Genomic DNA, 15,675 nt, shown 5'->3' on the forward strand with positions numbered 1-15,675 from the left:
TAAAATAATTTATTTTATTATTGTGGTAGAATATACATAACATAAAATTTACCATCTTAATTATTTTTAAGTATACAAAACAGTGGCCCTAGAAACATTCATAGTTTTGAACAACCATCATCAGTATCCATCCAGAGAATTTCCATCAACCCAGACTGAAACTCTGTATCTATGAAACAATAATTTTCCTTTACCCCCTACCTGAGCCCCTAGTTAGCACTATTCTATTTTCTGCCTGTGAGTTTGCATATTCCAGGCAACCCATATGAGTCACACAATATTTGTCCTTTGGTGTTTGGCTTATTTCACTTAACAGAATGTTTTTAAGGTTCATCATATTGTAACATGTTTTGGGAATCCATTCCTTTGTAAGGTTGAATGATATCCTGTTGTACGTACATACCATATTTTATTTATCCATTCATCTGTCAATGAACATTTGGGTTGTTACCACTTTTGACTATTGTGAATAATTATTTTATAGAAATAAATATTTGAGACTCAGCTGTCAGTACTCCTGTATATATAACCAGATGTGGACTTTCTAGATTATATGATAAATCTGTATTTAATCTTTTGAGGAAGCAACATATTGTTTCCACAAGGACTGCATCATTTATATTCCCAGCAACAATGTAAAGTGGTTCAAAATTCTCCACATTGTGCCAACAGTTGCTGTTTTCTTTCCTGTTTTGTTGATAATAGGCATCTTAATGAGATCTCAGATGTTTTGATTTGAATTCCCCTAAGGACTCCCAGGTGTCTGTTGTTGCTTAGTTGCCAAGTCCTGTCTGACTCTGCAACCCCATGGACCTTAGCCCACTAGGCTCTTCTGTTCATAGGATTCCCAGGTAAGAATACCGGAGTGGGTTACCATTTCCTTCTCCAGGGAATCTTCCTAACCCAGAGATTGAACCCACAATTCGTACACTGCAGGTGGATTCTTTACCACTGAGTCCCCAGGTGGTGCACTGTAAAGAATCCACCTGCCAATGCAGGAGACAAAAGAGACATGACTTGATGCCTGGGTCAGGAAGATTCCCTGAAGTAGGAAATGGCTACCCACTCCAGTATTCTTGCCTGGAAAATTTCATGGACAGAGGGCCCTGGCAGTCTACAGTCCATTGAGTTGCATAGAGTCAAACATGACTGAGCACAACACAACACAGTACAAGGATTTAGTGATGCTAAACATGATTTCATGAACTTATTGGTTCTTTGTATATATTCTTTGAAGAAATATCTATTCAATTTATTTGCCAATTTTTAATTGGAATGATTAAGATTGTTTTAGTTTGAATTATTTTTATTGTCAATTAAGAATATATTCTCTATGCTCAAATATTAATATTTTTACCTTTGATTCATATTCTTTATTTTTATAACACACCTACTTTTAAAAAGGTTTTTGAAACTGCTTATGCTAAACACAAGGGACTTCCCTTGTAGCTCAGTTGGTAAAGAGTCTGCTGCAGTTCAGAACACCTGGGATTGATCCCTGGGTCAGGAAGATCTCCTGGAGAAGGAAATGGCAACCCACTCAAGTATTCTTGCCTGGAGAATCCCATGGACAGAGGAGCCTGGCATGCTACAGACCATGGGATCACAGGGGTCAGATAAGATTTAGCAACTAAACCACCACCACACTAAACACAAAATTTAAAAAATACACAGTTAAGACAAACAACCTTGGGTAGGCCTTTTTAGGGGAGAGTAGATCACAAGAACTATGTTGATATCTGTCTTCTGCAACTAATTCCCTATATGATTATGGGAAAATCATTTAATTCCCTGGGTTTCTGGTTTTATTATCACTAAAAATGGAGTATTTGGTTTAGAACAAATTTCAGATACCATTACATTCTATAATTCTATATTAACATAACTGATGAAAAGCAAAAGAAGTAACATATATGCATAGTTACATTGTTATAGGAATGAAGAGAATATTTGTGGGCATATTTAGACTTGATCAATAAATCTTCTTAAGAAAAGCACTTTTTTAAATTTTAAAGTATAATTTACTTACCTATAGCAAAACACACTGACCTTAAACATGATTTGATGAATTTTGACAAATGCAGTACCTCTGCAATCACATGAAGTTGTAAAATATCCATCACCCTGGAAAATCCCTGTGTTACTTCTTAGTCAACCTCCTACCCACAACAGGCAACCACTATTCTAACTTCTTTCAACAGAAAATTGATATTTCCTCATTTAGAATTTTATGTAAGTGAATTTATAAAGCAAATATTCTTTTGGAAGTGACTTTTCTCAGCATAATATTTTTTGAGTTTCTGCATGCTAATCAGTTGTCTATTCTTTGTTATTGCAGAGTGGTGTTCTTTGTATTAGTATGCCACATCTTGTTTATCCAGTCACCTTCTGATCAGTGTTTGGGTCATTTTGTGTATACATGTTTGTGTGTGTGTGTGTGTGTGTGTGTGTGTGTGTTTGGCAAATGCATAGAAGTGAAGTTTCTGGTCATGGATTAGGTATATGGTTAACTTAGTGAAAAAATCCTAGTATTCTGAACTGATTGTATGTACTATTTTAAATCCATAGCACTAAGAGAGGTTCTGTTGTCCAATGTTCTGGATGACATTCGTTTTGGCAATGTCATTGCCAATTGAGCCATTCTGTAGAGTGTGCAGTGAAATTGCAGCATGGGCCTTTATTTCCATTTCTCTCATTTCCCTCAGGACTAAGAATTGTTGAGCATCTTTACTGGGACTGCACAAAATGGTTAATGATTATATAACATATGTATGTATATATATATATATATATATATATATATATATATATAAATCCCTTTATGCAATTCTTTTCTACTTTTGCCCACTATTTTATTAGGTTGTTGAGATTTTATAATTGAGCCTTGAATTGTTTATATTTATATGTAAGTTTTTTGTCAGCTATATAGTTATTGCAAGTAATTTTCTGCCAGTTTCCTGGTTGGTTCATTCATTTTATTTATGTTAAGAAGTTTTTAATGTTAATGAAGTCCATTTTATCTTTTTGTTTTCTTTTTTTATGGTTAGTGCTCTCTGAGTATAACAGAATACTGATTACCTTAAGGTCACAAGGTTATTCTTCCCCCATATTTTCTTCTTGTAAATGTATAGTTTTATATTTTCCCTCTCAATCATTTTTGCATTTTTGTGTATATCATAAACACATGAAATGTAGTTTTTTATTGTTTTTCTTTTCCATATGGAGATCCATGTAATGAACCAGTTGTTCCAGCATAATTTATGAAAATACTTTTCTGTTTAAAATGTCATATGCCTTAGTTAAAAATCAATTGACCATATTTAGTAGCCTATTTATGAATGAATGACTCTGTTCCATTGATCTGTTTGTATATTATGTATGTTATCTAGCTTATTGTACCTTAAAGGTAAGTTTGAACTCAAGTGTACCAACTTTGAGATGTGTAAGAGAATTCACTTGTTGGTAAGTTAACAACTTAACACTCAAATAGCTAAGAGAAAAATAATTTTTTATACCCATATTTCCAAATTTCTATATTTCTGTGTTTAAAATGTTTTAACAAGTTTATTTCTTTTGCAGTTAGTACATCTGTGACTGTATTTTTATTTATGATTTGTGATGGTTAAGATTTTCAGTTTGATATTGTTATTTTTTTTCTGCTGAAATATATTGTACACTTTATTTTAATAAACTTTTTACAGCAATCACCTTTTAAATTCTTTTTATTGTATTTAACAGTGTTTAATTTTTTTCATTTATTTTTATTAGTTGGAGGCTAATTACTTTACAATATTGTAGTGGGTTTTGTCATACATTGACATGAATCAGCCATGCAGTTACATGTATTCCTCATCCCGATCCCCCCTCCCACCTCCCTCCCCAGATTCCTCTGGGTCTTCCCAGTTCACCAGGCCCGAGCACTTGTCTCATGCATCCAACCTGGGCTGGTGATCTGTTTCACTATAGATAATATACATGTTTCGATGCTGTTCTCTCGAAACATCCCACCCTCGCCTTCTCCCACAGAGTCCAAAAGTCTGTTCTGTACATCTGTGTCTCTTTTTCTGATTTGCATATAGGGTTATCGTTACCATCTTTCTAAATTCCATATATATGTGTTAGTATGCTGTAATGTTCTTTATTTTTCTGGCTTACTTCACTCTGTATAATGGGCTCCAGTTTCATCCATCTCATTAGAACTGATTAAAATGAATTCTTTTTAATGGCTGAGTAATATCCCATGGTGATATGTACCACAGCTTCCTTATCCATTCATCTGCTGATGGACATCTAGGTTGCTTCCATGTCCTGGCTATTATAAACAGTGCTGCGATGAACATTGGGGTGCACGTGTCTCTTTCAGATCTGGTTTCCTCAGTGTGTATGCCCAGAAGTGGGATTGCTGGGTCATATGGCAGTTCTATTTCCAGTTTTTTAAGGAATTTCCACACTGTTCTCCATAGTGGCTGTACTAGTTTGCATTCCCACCAACAGTGTAAGAGGGTTCCCTTTTCTCCACACCCTCTCCAGCATTTATTGCTTGTAGACTTTTGGATAGCAGCCATTCTGACTGGCGTGTAATGGTACCTCATTGTGGCTTTGATTTGCATTTCTCTGATAACGAGTGATGTTGAGCATCTTTTCATGTGTTTGTTGGCCATCTGTATGTCTTCTTCGGAGAAATGTCTGTTTAGTTTTTGGTGCATTTTTTGATTGGGTCATTTATTTTTCTGGTATTGAGCTGCACGAGATACTTGTATATTTTTGAGATTAATCCTTTATCTGTTGCTTCATTTGCTATTATTTTCTCCCATTCTGAAGGCTGTCTTTCCACCTTGCTTACAGTTTCCTTTGTTGTGCAGAAGCTTTTAAGTTTAATTAGGTCCCATTTGTGTATTTTTGCTTTTATTTCCAATGTTCTGGGAGGTGGGTCATGGAGGATCCTGCTGTGATTCATGTTGGAGAGTGTTTTGCCTATGTTCTCCTCTAGGAGTTTTATAGTTTCTGGTCTTACATTTAGATCTTTAATCCATTTTGAGTTTATTTTTGTGTATGGTGTTAGAAAGTGTTCTAGTTTCATCCTTTTACAAGTGGTTTACCAGTTTTCCCAGCACCTCTTGTTAAAGAGGTTGTCTTTTTTCCATTGTATGTTCTTGCCTCCTTTGTCAAAGATAGGGTGTCCATAGGTTCGTGGATTTATCTCTGGGCTTTCTATTCTGTTCCATTGATCTATATTTCTGTCTTTGTGCCAGTACCATACTGTCTTGATGACTGTGGCTTTGTAGTATAGTCTGAAGTCAGGCAGGTTGATTCCTCCAGTTCCATTCTTCTTTCTCAAGATTGCTTTGGCTATTCAAGGTTTTCTGTATTTCCATACAAATTGTGAAATTATTTGTTCTAGTTCTGTGAAAAATACCGTTGGTAGCTTAATAGGGATTGAATTGAATCTATAGATTGCTTTGGGTAGTATACTCATTTTGACAATATTGATTCTTCCAATCCATTAACAGCGTATGTTTCTCCATCTGTTTGTGTCCTCTTTGATTTCTTTCATCAGTGTTTTATAGTTTTCTATGTATAGGTCTTTTGTTTCTTTAGGTAGATATTAAATGGAGATGATGAGAATGGAAAATTTCCTGTTTTGATCTTACAGTTAAATCATTATACATTTTTATACCTTATATGATATTAACCACAGGGATTTTATAGAATAATTAGAAAATAAGGTTTTGAAGCTGCTTTTGATGAAAGAATAAAATAAAAACACACAGTTAAGGATAAGAGTTTTATAGCTATTTTTCTGGAGAGTGCATTATGAGACATGTTGTACCCATGTTCTTCCATAATCATTATGATTATGGGAAAATCTTTTAATCCATTGAGTTTCTGGTTGCATCTTGACTAAAAGCAAAATAGGTAGGTGAGGTTAAATTTGAGACATGCTTGCATTTTGTAATTCTATATTAACATGCTAGTAAGAAAATCTACATTCATAAGAAAAAAAATAACTTCCACTTATTTTACCTTTTTCTATAAATCTTTCCAATAAAATTATTTTCAAATTATTGAGGTGTAATTTGCATATTCCATGTTTCCTTGTAAAAATTAATATGTACTTTTAAAATATATAGTTTTCTTTTAATTTTACTTTATAATATTGTATTGTTTTTGCCACACATTGACTTGAATCCACCATGGGTGTACATGTGTTCCCCATCCTGAACCCCACTCCCAGCTCCCTCCTTATCCCATCCTTCTGGGTCATCCTAGTGCACCAGCCCCGAGCACCCTGTATCATGTATCGAACCTGGACTGGCAATTCATTTCACATATGATAATTTACATGTTTCAATGCCATTCTCCCATATCATCCTGTCCTCGCCCTCTCCCACAGAGTCCAAAAGACATTTCAATACATCTGTGTCTCTTTTGCTGTCTTGCATACATGGTTATCATTGCCATCTTTCTAAATTCCATATATATGTATTAGTATACTGTATTGGTGTTTTTCTTTCTGGCTTACTTCACTCTGTATAATAGGCTCCAGTTTCATCCACCTCATTAGAACTGATTCAAATGTATTATTTTTAATGGCTGAGTAATATTCCATTGTGTATATGTACCACAGTTTTCTTATTCATTCATCTGCTGATGGACATCTAGGTTGCTTCCATGCCCTGGCTATCACAAACTGTGCTGTGATGAACATTGGGGTACACGTGTCTCTTTCAATTCTGGTTTCCTCAGTGTGTATGCCCAGTAGTGGGATTGCTGGGTCATATGGCAGTTCTATTTCCAGTTTTTTAAGGAATCTCCACACTGTTCTCCATAGTTGCTGTACTAGTTTGCATTCCCACCAACAGTGTAAGAGGGTTCCCTTTTCTCCACACCGTCTCCAGCATTTATTGCTTGTAGACTTTTGGATAGCAGCCATTCTGACTGGCGTGTAATGGTACCTCATTGTGGCTTTGATTTGCATTTCTCTGATAACGAGTGATGTTGAGCATCTTTTCATGTGTTTGTTGGCCATCTGTATGTCTTCTTCGGAGAAATGTCTGTTTAGTTTTTGGTGCATTTTTTGATTGGGTCATTTATTTTTCTGGTATTGAGCTGCACGAGATACTTGTATATTTTTGAGATTAATCCTTTATCTGTTGCTTCATTTGCTATTATTTTCTCCCATTCTGAAGGCTGTCTTTCCACCTTGCTTACAGTTTCCTTTGTTGTGCAGAAGCTTTTAAGTTTGATTAGGTCCCATTTGTTTATTTTTGCTTTTATTTCCAATATTTGGGAGGTGGGTCATAGAGGATCCTGCAGTGGTTTATGTTGGAGAGTGTTTTGCCTATGTTTTCCTCTAGGAGTTTTATAGTTCCTGGTCTTACATTTAGATCTTTAATCCATTTTGAGTTTATTTTTGTGTCTGGTGTTAGAAAGTGTTCTAGTTTCATTCTTTTACAAGTGGTTTACCAGTTTTTCCAGCACCAGTTTTTAAAGAGATTGTCTTTTCTCCATTGTATGTTCTTGCCTCCTTTGTCAAAGATAGGGTGTCCATAGGTTCGTGGATTTATCTCTGGGCTTTCTATTCTGTTCCATTGATCTATATTTCTGTCTTTGTGCCAGTACCATACTGTCTTGATGACTGTGGCTTTGTAGTAGAGCCTGAATTTAGGCAGGTTGATTCCTCCAGTTCCATTCTTCTTTCTCAAGATTGCTTTGGCTATTCGAGGTTTTCTGTATTTCCATACAAATTGTGAAATTATTTGTTCTAGTCCTCTGAGAAATACCGTTGGTAGTGATAGGGATTGCATTGAATCTATAGATTCCTTTAGGTTGTATACTCATTTTCAGTATATTAATTCTTCTGATTCATAAACATGATATATTTCTCCATCTATTTCTGTCCTCTTTGATTTCTTTCACCAGTGTTTTATAGTTTTCTATATATAGGACTTTTGTTTCTTTAGGTAGATATATTCCTGAGTATTTTATTGTTTTCATTGCAATGTTGAATGGAATTGTTTCCTTAATTTCTCTTTCTGTTTTCTCATTGTTAGTGTATAGGAATGCAAGGGATTTCTGTGTGTTGATTTTATATCCTGAAACTTTACTATATTCATTGATTAGCTCTAGTAACTTTCTGATGGAGTCCCTAGGGTTTTCTATGTAGAGGATCTTGTCATCTGCAAGCAGTGAGTTTTACTTCTTCTTTTCCAATCTGGATTCCTTTTATTTCTTTTTCTGCTCTGATTGCTGTGGCCAAAACTTCCAAAACTATGTTGAATAGTAATGGTGAGAGTGCACACCCTTGTCTTGTTCCTGACTTTAGGGGAAATGCTTTCAAATTTTCACCATTGAGGCTTATGTTTGCTGAGGGTTTGTCATATATAGCTTTTCTTATGTTGAGGTATGTTACTTCTATTCCTGCTTTCTGGAGGGTTTTTATTGTAAGTGGATGTTGAATTTTGTCAAAGGCTTTCTCTGCATCTATTGAGATAATCATATGGTTTTTATCTTTCAATTTTTTAATGTGGTGTATTACATTGATTGATTTATAGATATTGAAGAATCCTTGCATCCCTGTGATAAATCCCACTTGGTCATGATGTATGATCTTTTTAATATGTTGTTGGATTCTGTTTACTAGAATTTTGTTAAGGATTTTTGCATCTATGTTCATCAGTGATATTAGCCTGTAGTTTTCTTTTTTTGTGGCATCATTGTCAGGTTTTGGTATTAGGGTGATGGTGTCCTCATAGAATGAGTTTGGAAGTTTACCTTCCTCTGCAATTTTTGGAAGCGTTTGAGTAGGATAGGTGTTAGTTCTTCTCTAAATTTTTGGTAGAATTTAGCTGTGAAGCCGTCTGGTCCTGGGACTTTGTTGTTGGAAGATTTCTGATTAGAGTTTCAATTTCTGTGCTTGTGATGGGTCTGTTAAGGTTTTATATTTCTTCCTGGTTCAGTTTTGGAAAGTTGTACTTTTCTAAGAATTTGTCCATTTCTTCCAAGTTGTTTTTTCTTTTTATATATTTTTCTTTTTAATACACAATGTATTTTAACAATTTATAATACCATACATTTAATATGTAATATATAATTATAGTATTGAATTTAACTCTTTAACTGTTGCACAATATTTCATTGCATGCATCTACCAAAATGCAAAGTAAATGACAAACAATCAGCCCAGCTCAGAAAGATTTCTATTCAGTTGGTCAATATTAAGTGTCAGATGTGCTTTATGTTTGCATTTTTTTGTTTGTTTGTTTTGTTTTTTAAATTCGTATGCAAGATTCTGTGCATGGAAATAGAAGCATGAGCCTGGCCTTCCCTAAAGTTCTGAATCTCTTTTTTTAATAATTACTGTGGTCATTGTTCCATGCCTTTAAAATATTATGATTTGTTGCTTCAAGCTTAAGCTTCTTCAGGATTTGTTATGGATGAATTGATTTTAATGTCATTTTATGCTGTGATTTTAATTTGCTTTATTTTCCCATCATATTTTGGCCACCTGATGTGAACAGCTGACTCACTGGAAAAGATCCTAGTATGGGGAAAGACTGAAGGCAAGAGAAGGGGTTGGCAGAGGATGAGATGTTTAGATTACATCACTGACTCAATGGACATGAGTTTGAGCAAACTCTGGGAGATGGTGAAGGACAGCGAAGCCTGGCATACTTCAGTCCATGGGGTCGCAGTGTCAGACATATCTTAGCGACTGAACAACAACCCAGCAAGGCTATCTTGGTTGCTTCCAAGTTTTGGCAATTACAGATGAAGGTTCTGTGAACATCCATGTGCAGGTATTGTGTGGACATAATTTTTCAGCTCCTTTGGGTAAGTACCAAGGAGCACAGATTACTGGATCACATGATGAAAGTATGTGTAGTGTTGTCAGAAACCTCCAATTGTCTTTCAAGTGGCTGCACTGTTTTGCAGTCCCATCAGCAAAGAGTAGGAGTTCTTTATCTCTCTACCTCTTTACCAGCAAGTTTGTTGTTAGTGTTCCAGATTTGGGGCACATTCAAATAGATGTGTAGTGGCATCTCAAAGTTATTTTAATTTGCATTCCCTGATAACATATGAAGCAGAGGATCTTTTCATGTGCTTATTTGTTGTTTGCAACAGTAATACTGTCGATTTTAAGAGAACTTTTTATACTTTTATCAGATGTGTCTTTGTAAATGTTTTCTTCCAGTCTGCAGTCTGGCACCTCATTCCCTTGACATTGTCTTTTGCAGAGCAAATCAAATGTTTGATTTTAATGAAATCCAGCTTATTAATTTATTCTTTCATGGATCATGCTTTAGATATTGTACCTTAATGTTGTTAACATGCCCAAGCTTCTTTACATTTTCTCCAATGCTATATTCTAAATGTTTTGTGTTTACACTTAGGTCTGTGATCCATCAAATCAAATGCAAATTTATATCAAATACATATTTCTGAAGTGACTATAGTCACTTCTATTCTAATCCTCCTGAGATTTTATTTTTTACTTTAAAATGACATGAATATTCTGTTCTATTCATATTTTTACTATATGTATAAATGCAATGTGTGCTGTGTGTGTGCTGAGTCCTTTCAGTCATATCTAACTCTTTGCAAACCTGTGGACTGTAGCCTGCCGGGCTCCTCTGTCCATGGGGTTCTCTAGGCAAGAATACTGGATTGGGTTGCCATGCCTTCTTCCAGGGGATCTTCCCAACCCAGGGGTTGAACGCAAGTCTCTTACATCTCCTGCATTGGTAGGTGGGTTCTTTACCTCTCACACCTCCTGGGAAGCCCATAAACATAATATTAGCACTATAATTACAAAAATGAAATATTTATAATATGTTTAAGCATTAAATAATAAAAATAGTTCTAATTTCTGTTTATTATAGCTTCTTGACCTTTTAGCTAAGATCATGTGTAATATCTGTTCTTATGCATTTAATACCACTTATTGAGGACATAATGTGGGCCAGTTATTGCTAGGCAACTTACATACTGTAATTTATAAACAATTGCAATACAAAAAATTGCTGTTCCTACTTTATCAAGAGGAAACTGAAACTTTGAGAGGTAAGTTATTATATCTAGTTACTAATAAATTTTCCAGCTAGGATTCAAATCTGGTATTATCTTATTCGTTACCATCTGAGCCACCTGGGAAGCCTATCTTATCAACAAAATTGGATTAATTCACTCTAGTGCAATAACAAATCAGTAAATAGATGTAAAACATCAGAGAGAAAGCACAACTTCATTGTATTTTGTTTTTGTGGGTAGACTTCTTATTGAATACTTAAGTCTGTCAGCAATAAATTTCAACCTGAAATTGCTTTACCCTTAAAATAGTGACAACCATTTATAGAGGAAAGAACCCTGGAGTGTCTACTTCAGGGCACATTAGCAGCCAAGATTCCTTGAAAATATGACCTAATCTCCCAGAGTCTCACTCTATTTTTAAAGGAAATAATAACATCTATTTATGTGAGTTGTAATTTTGGAAATCAAAACTAGGAGATGAATATGCAAACTCTTTAAAATCTGTCAAGCTCCTTTCAAGTGCATAGTATTATTGCAATTTAGGACACGCATTAATGAAAAAGCACATCAGCTTCTAATGAAAGGCATATTTAATTCACTGCAGTTTTAATTACATAAATGAAAAGAGGAATCAAAAGGAAATACCCAGAAATGGAAGTGGCAGCATACGTAGTAATTACATATTGACCATGTGCTGGGTTGGTTGTTGAGTATTCTTCCCAACATACTTTCCTACTGGCCTGTTTAATATGCTGGAAACATGGAAACTAAAAGAAATGTGAAGAGTATTGAAACACATACAGATACAGAATTAGAAATATTTCCAAATGAAACATCATCTTATTTTTAATTTAATCAACAGAAAGTAAAGAAAATCTTGTCTTTAGTTAAGCAACTGGAATCATAGATTACTAAGGTAAAATCATACACAAATGTTACCTTAAAGGAAGACAGGAATAGTTCAATGGTCATAAATTTGGAGATAAAGCAATGAAAACTGGTAAGCCCTTTAACAGCAATCAAATGAAATTAACAGAATAGTAAAAAGTCATACTTTACAACATGGGCTTAAACATATGTTAGATTACTTTAAAAACATGAAATAAATGTGTGACTGTAAGTTTAATTTGTTCTCTGTCCAAAAGCAATATAGAAAGTGAAATCTGGCCTATAAAATGAACTGGGTTTTTTTTTTTTTTTTTTTTTTTTTTCATTTTTAAACAGTTCCAAATGGGAATTTTGATTCCCCATTTTTTGAACTGCAATTTAGAACAAGACTGTAATAGTTCTTTCTTAGGAAATTCAGACCTTGTTCTCAAAGCCTCACTTTGCAACCAAACTTTGCAAAAACTCAGTTTTTTTGTTTGTTTGTTTCTTAAATTTGCTGTTTTGTTTTCAGATTCATCCTTATTTTGCAATATTGTACCCAAAATTTTAAGAACACACTTCCTCTTTCTTGCCCCTGATATGTTTTCAGTCAACCAGAAAATTTTAGAGTTTTCTCTTCCAATAAACACATTTCTTAAGGTAAAGAAAGTACTCCTGCGTGAATCAACTCAGTACTGAAATGTCCGAATGAAGTGTTGTTTGTTGACTGAATATTGATCTGGGGTCAATCTATACATGTTGTTGCTCTACTTTTTTTTTTAAGGGTAATTCATTAAGATAGCTTAAGTGCCTAGATATATATTTGTGTACGCAGATTAATAGCTAAGAGATGTCACAATCAAATAATTAATTTCAACAGCTGTCTATTACAAAAATTGGATGTGATATACACCTTGGTTAAGTAGGTTTATAGGATGAATTGCCTGAAGAGTCAAATGACCTCAGCTTTCCTTCTTTGCCTGTTTAAACAAGAGAAAAATAATTCCATTACTACCTAACAGAATGTTTATTTGTGTGCACTAGTAAAACAAAATAAGGAATCAAATGTATGTCTTTATTAAAAACCGTCTTACTAAAAAAGACCAGTTAATGTTTCATACTAGGTAAACCCTCCCAACTACACAGCTTAAGCAAAATGTTTGCTTTTAAAGCATGAGATCAAAAAAGCACTAAAAAATTAATAAGTAAATAAAAGAAAAGTGCTAAGATGCTGAATGAGGTAGAACTAAGCTCGTGAGAAAATACAATGTATCTTAAAACACATAAATGCAAAATATTTTGATAACTAATATTTGTTATCTTTCATATTGACAGATCCCCACAGGGTAAAAATAAAGTCTTCTCTATCATTGAACACCTGGATTCTAACATTGTGCACATGAGTTTACTGAACCAAACTGATATAAATTTTAATAATTGAGATATCACTTCTTACAATATTTCTTTGATTTCTTTTCTTCTCTGTTCCTTTTTCTATTCTACTTTTTATGCTGACATCTTTATTTCTTGACTCTGATTTGTTTTCATTGTTCAGGCTCAGAAGCACACCCTGTGAAGGGTCATGGATTTTACTATCTCTTAAAACATACACGTATTCCTTTGGAGGATTAAATAGTGTTGCCCATATAAAGTGTGGTCATCTAAAATAAAAACATGTTTTTCTAAATTAGTCCTCCAGACTAACTAGGATTTTTAAATTTTTCATCCCAATAGATTTTATTACTTTACTTAAATTCTTGTAATTATTTTGTAATAGTGTGCTTACTTGCTAAATATAAGTAATAATTTGGAAGAATATTTGAAATTGTGAATATTCTGGAAAATTCAGAATTCCAACCATAGCTTATAACAGTGAAGTTTCAAACAAAATTAGTGATATAAATTGTACATTACCTTTCTATAAGCAATATCCTGAAATGATAAAATATATTTTCATTGTATTAAGCAGTTTCAGTTACAAAAAAAAATTTGCCCAGGAATGTAAGTAATTCTCAACCTTTTTTCCTGAAAGTCTTACAGATTTTTAACATCTAAATAATCTGGTAGGTCAGTGCTTAAGCAGTGCTTCTGGCAAGCAGAAGACCCAGGTTCAATCCCTGGGTCAGGAAGATCCCCTGGAGAAGGAAATGGCAGCTCACTCCAGCATTCTTGCTTGGGAATTTCTATGGACAGAGGCACTTGGCAATGTGGTCTCAAAGAGTCAATAGACTTTCCACTTTTTTTTTCTTTTCAATCTTTGGTTACACTGTACTTTCTTTTACTTTCAGTTTAAAAATGATAATTTGTCTTGTTTTTCCTTTTACTAGCTTATTTTACTTGGCTTCCCTTGTGGCTCAGCTGATAAAGAATCCGCCAGCAATACAGAAGACCTGGGTTTGATTCCTGGGTTGGGAAGATTCCCTGGAGAAGGGAAAGGCTACCCACTCCAGTATTCTGGCCTGGAAAATTCCATGGACTGTGTATAGTCCATGGGGTTGCAAAGTGTCCGGCAGGATTGAGCGACTTTCATTTTCCTTTACCATGCTTAGTTTGCTTAACATCACATACAAGTCTAATAGGCACAAGAGTATTTTATTTGTATACTTTCCTTCTTGTTAAAAAAAAAAAAATCTTGAATTCTAGGATTGGTTAAGTTTTAAGCAAAATATAAAATTTATGTAATGATTTCTCATAGGAGTTAAAAACAAGTTAAATTCCTGCTTGAGAAAATTGCTAATCATCATTAATTGCATCTTCAATCCATTCCATTCATCTTATTTTGTTTAGTGACTGTAACAATTTTTAAGTAATTGTTCAATTCATCAGGGAGGGTTTAGTTGGGACATCATCCAGTTGCTGCAGAAGCTGAAGTAGTTATTTTTTCTTACAGACAACCTCAGGTCCTTTTTTTTAACTGACTAGAAATAAGCTCTGTAAATTTATCTCATTTCCTTTTCCCTTGACTAATGACTAAAGGATGCAAGCAAATAAGTTAGCTGAATAATGAGATTAAGCTATGGAATTTTAATGATGTGTTGCTTTTATTTTAAGGTGAAGAGGATCACAAATGAAATTAAACACAAAATTACATGGATATATATTGAACCCTTTATTCAAGCAACATTCAGTTCTGTTTTACTAACAACAGAAGGGCTATAAATTGAAAATAGCACAGTGGGAAATAGGAATGATAATTTAATATATAAAAATAGAACGAATAGCAAGCCTTTCGTAAGTGGCAATAAAATCAAATTACAAGTAATGCCAAAAAAGCAGAAAATTTCAACTTAAAAAAATTTCAGAATATTAATGGTAAATAGAAAGCATATCTAAATTGAAATATAGAAAATAAAATATTAAATGCAGAATAAAAAAGGAATGATCCTGCTGTGTGCATGCTCTGTCGTGGCTGACGCTTTGCAACCCCATGGGACTCTAGCCCTCCAGGCTCCTTTTTCCATGAGGAATAGATTTTAATAACTCCATTCTCGTTTGAGTTCAAAGCTGTACTATACACTACTAATACCCGAAGGCCATCCACTCTGTCACCACATCACCACCACAACGTAGGCATTAACATTTTCACAGGATTCAGGCACAGGAAATGATTTAGACAAACTTGAAAAGAAGAATACCTTCACATATAGTTTATAGTTATGACTTTAAAAATAAAAACATGAAAAAATATTGAGATTAAAAATTTATTGACTTGGTTTTAAATCATTTCAGCTATGTGAGAGCATATATAAAAATAGGTTTGTGAGCAACTCTAAAAAA

The 15,675-nt window shown here is 34.1% G+C and overlaps 1 protein-coding gene and 1 pseudogene across 1 annotated transcript in view; both read left to right on the forward strand.

Annotated features, from left to right (window-relative positions):
• Nucleotides 1-15,675, forward strand: part of CDH10 (cadherin 10) — a 185,071-nt gene that overhangs the window by 97,751 nt on the left and 71,645 nt on the right. The gene's annotated exons all lie outside the window — the stretch shown is intronic.
• Nucleotides 10,880-11,039, forward strand: LOC133046898 (U2 spliceosomal RNA; annotated as a pseudogene).

Source organism: Dama dama, chromosome 25 (assembly GCF_033118175.1).
Source record: "Dama dama isolate Ldn47 chromosome 25, ASM3311817v1, whole genome shotgun sequence".
NCBI lineage: Eukaryota > Metazoa > Chordata > Mammalia > Artiodactyla > Cervidae > Dama > Dama dama.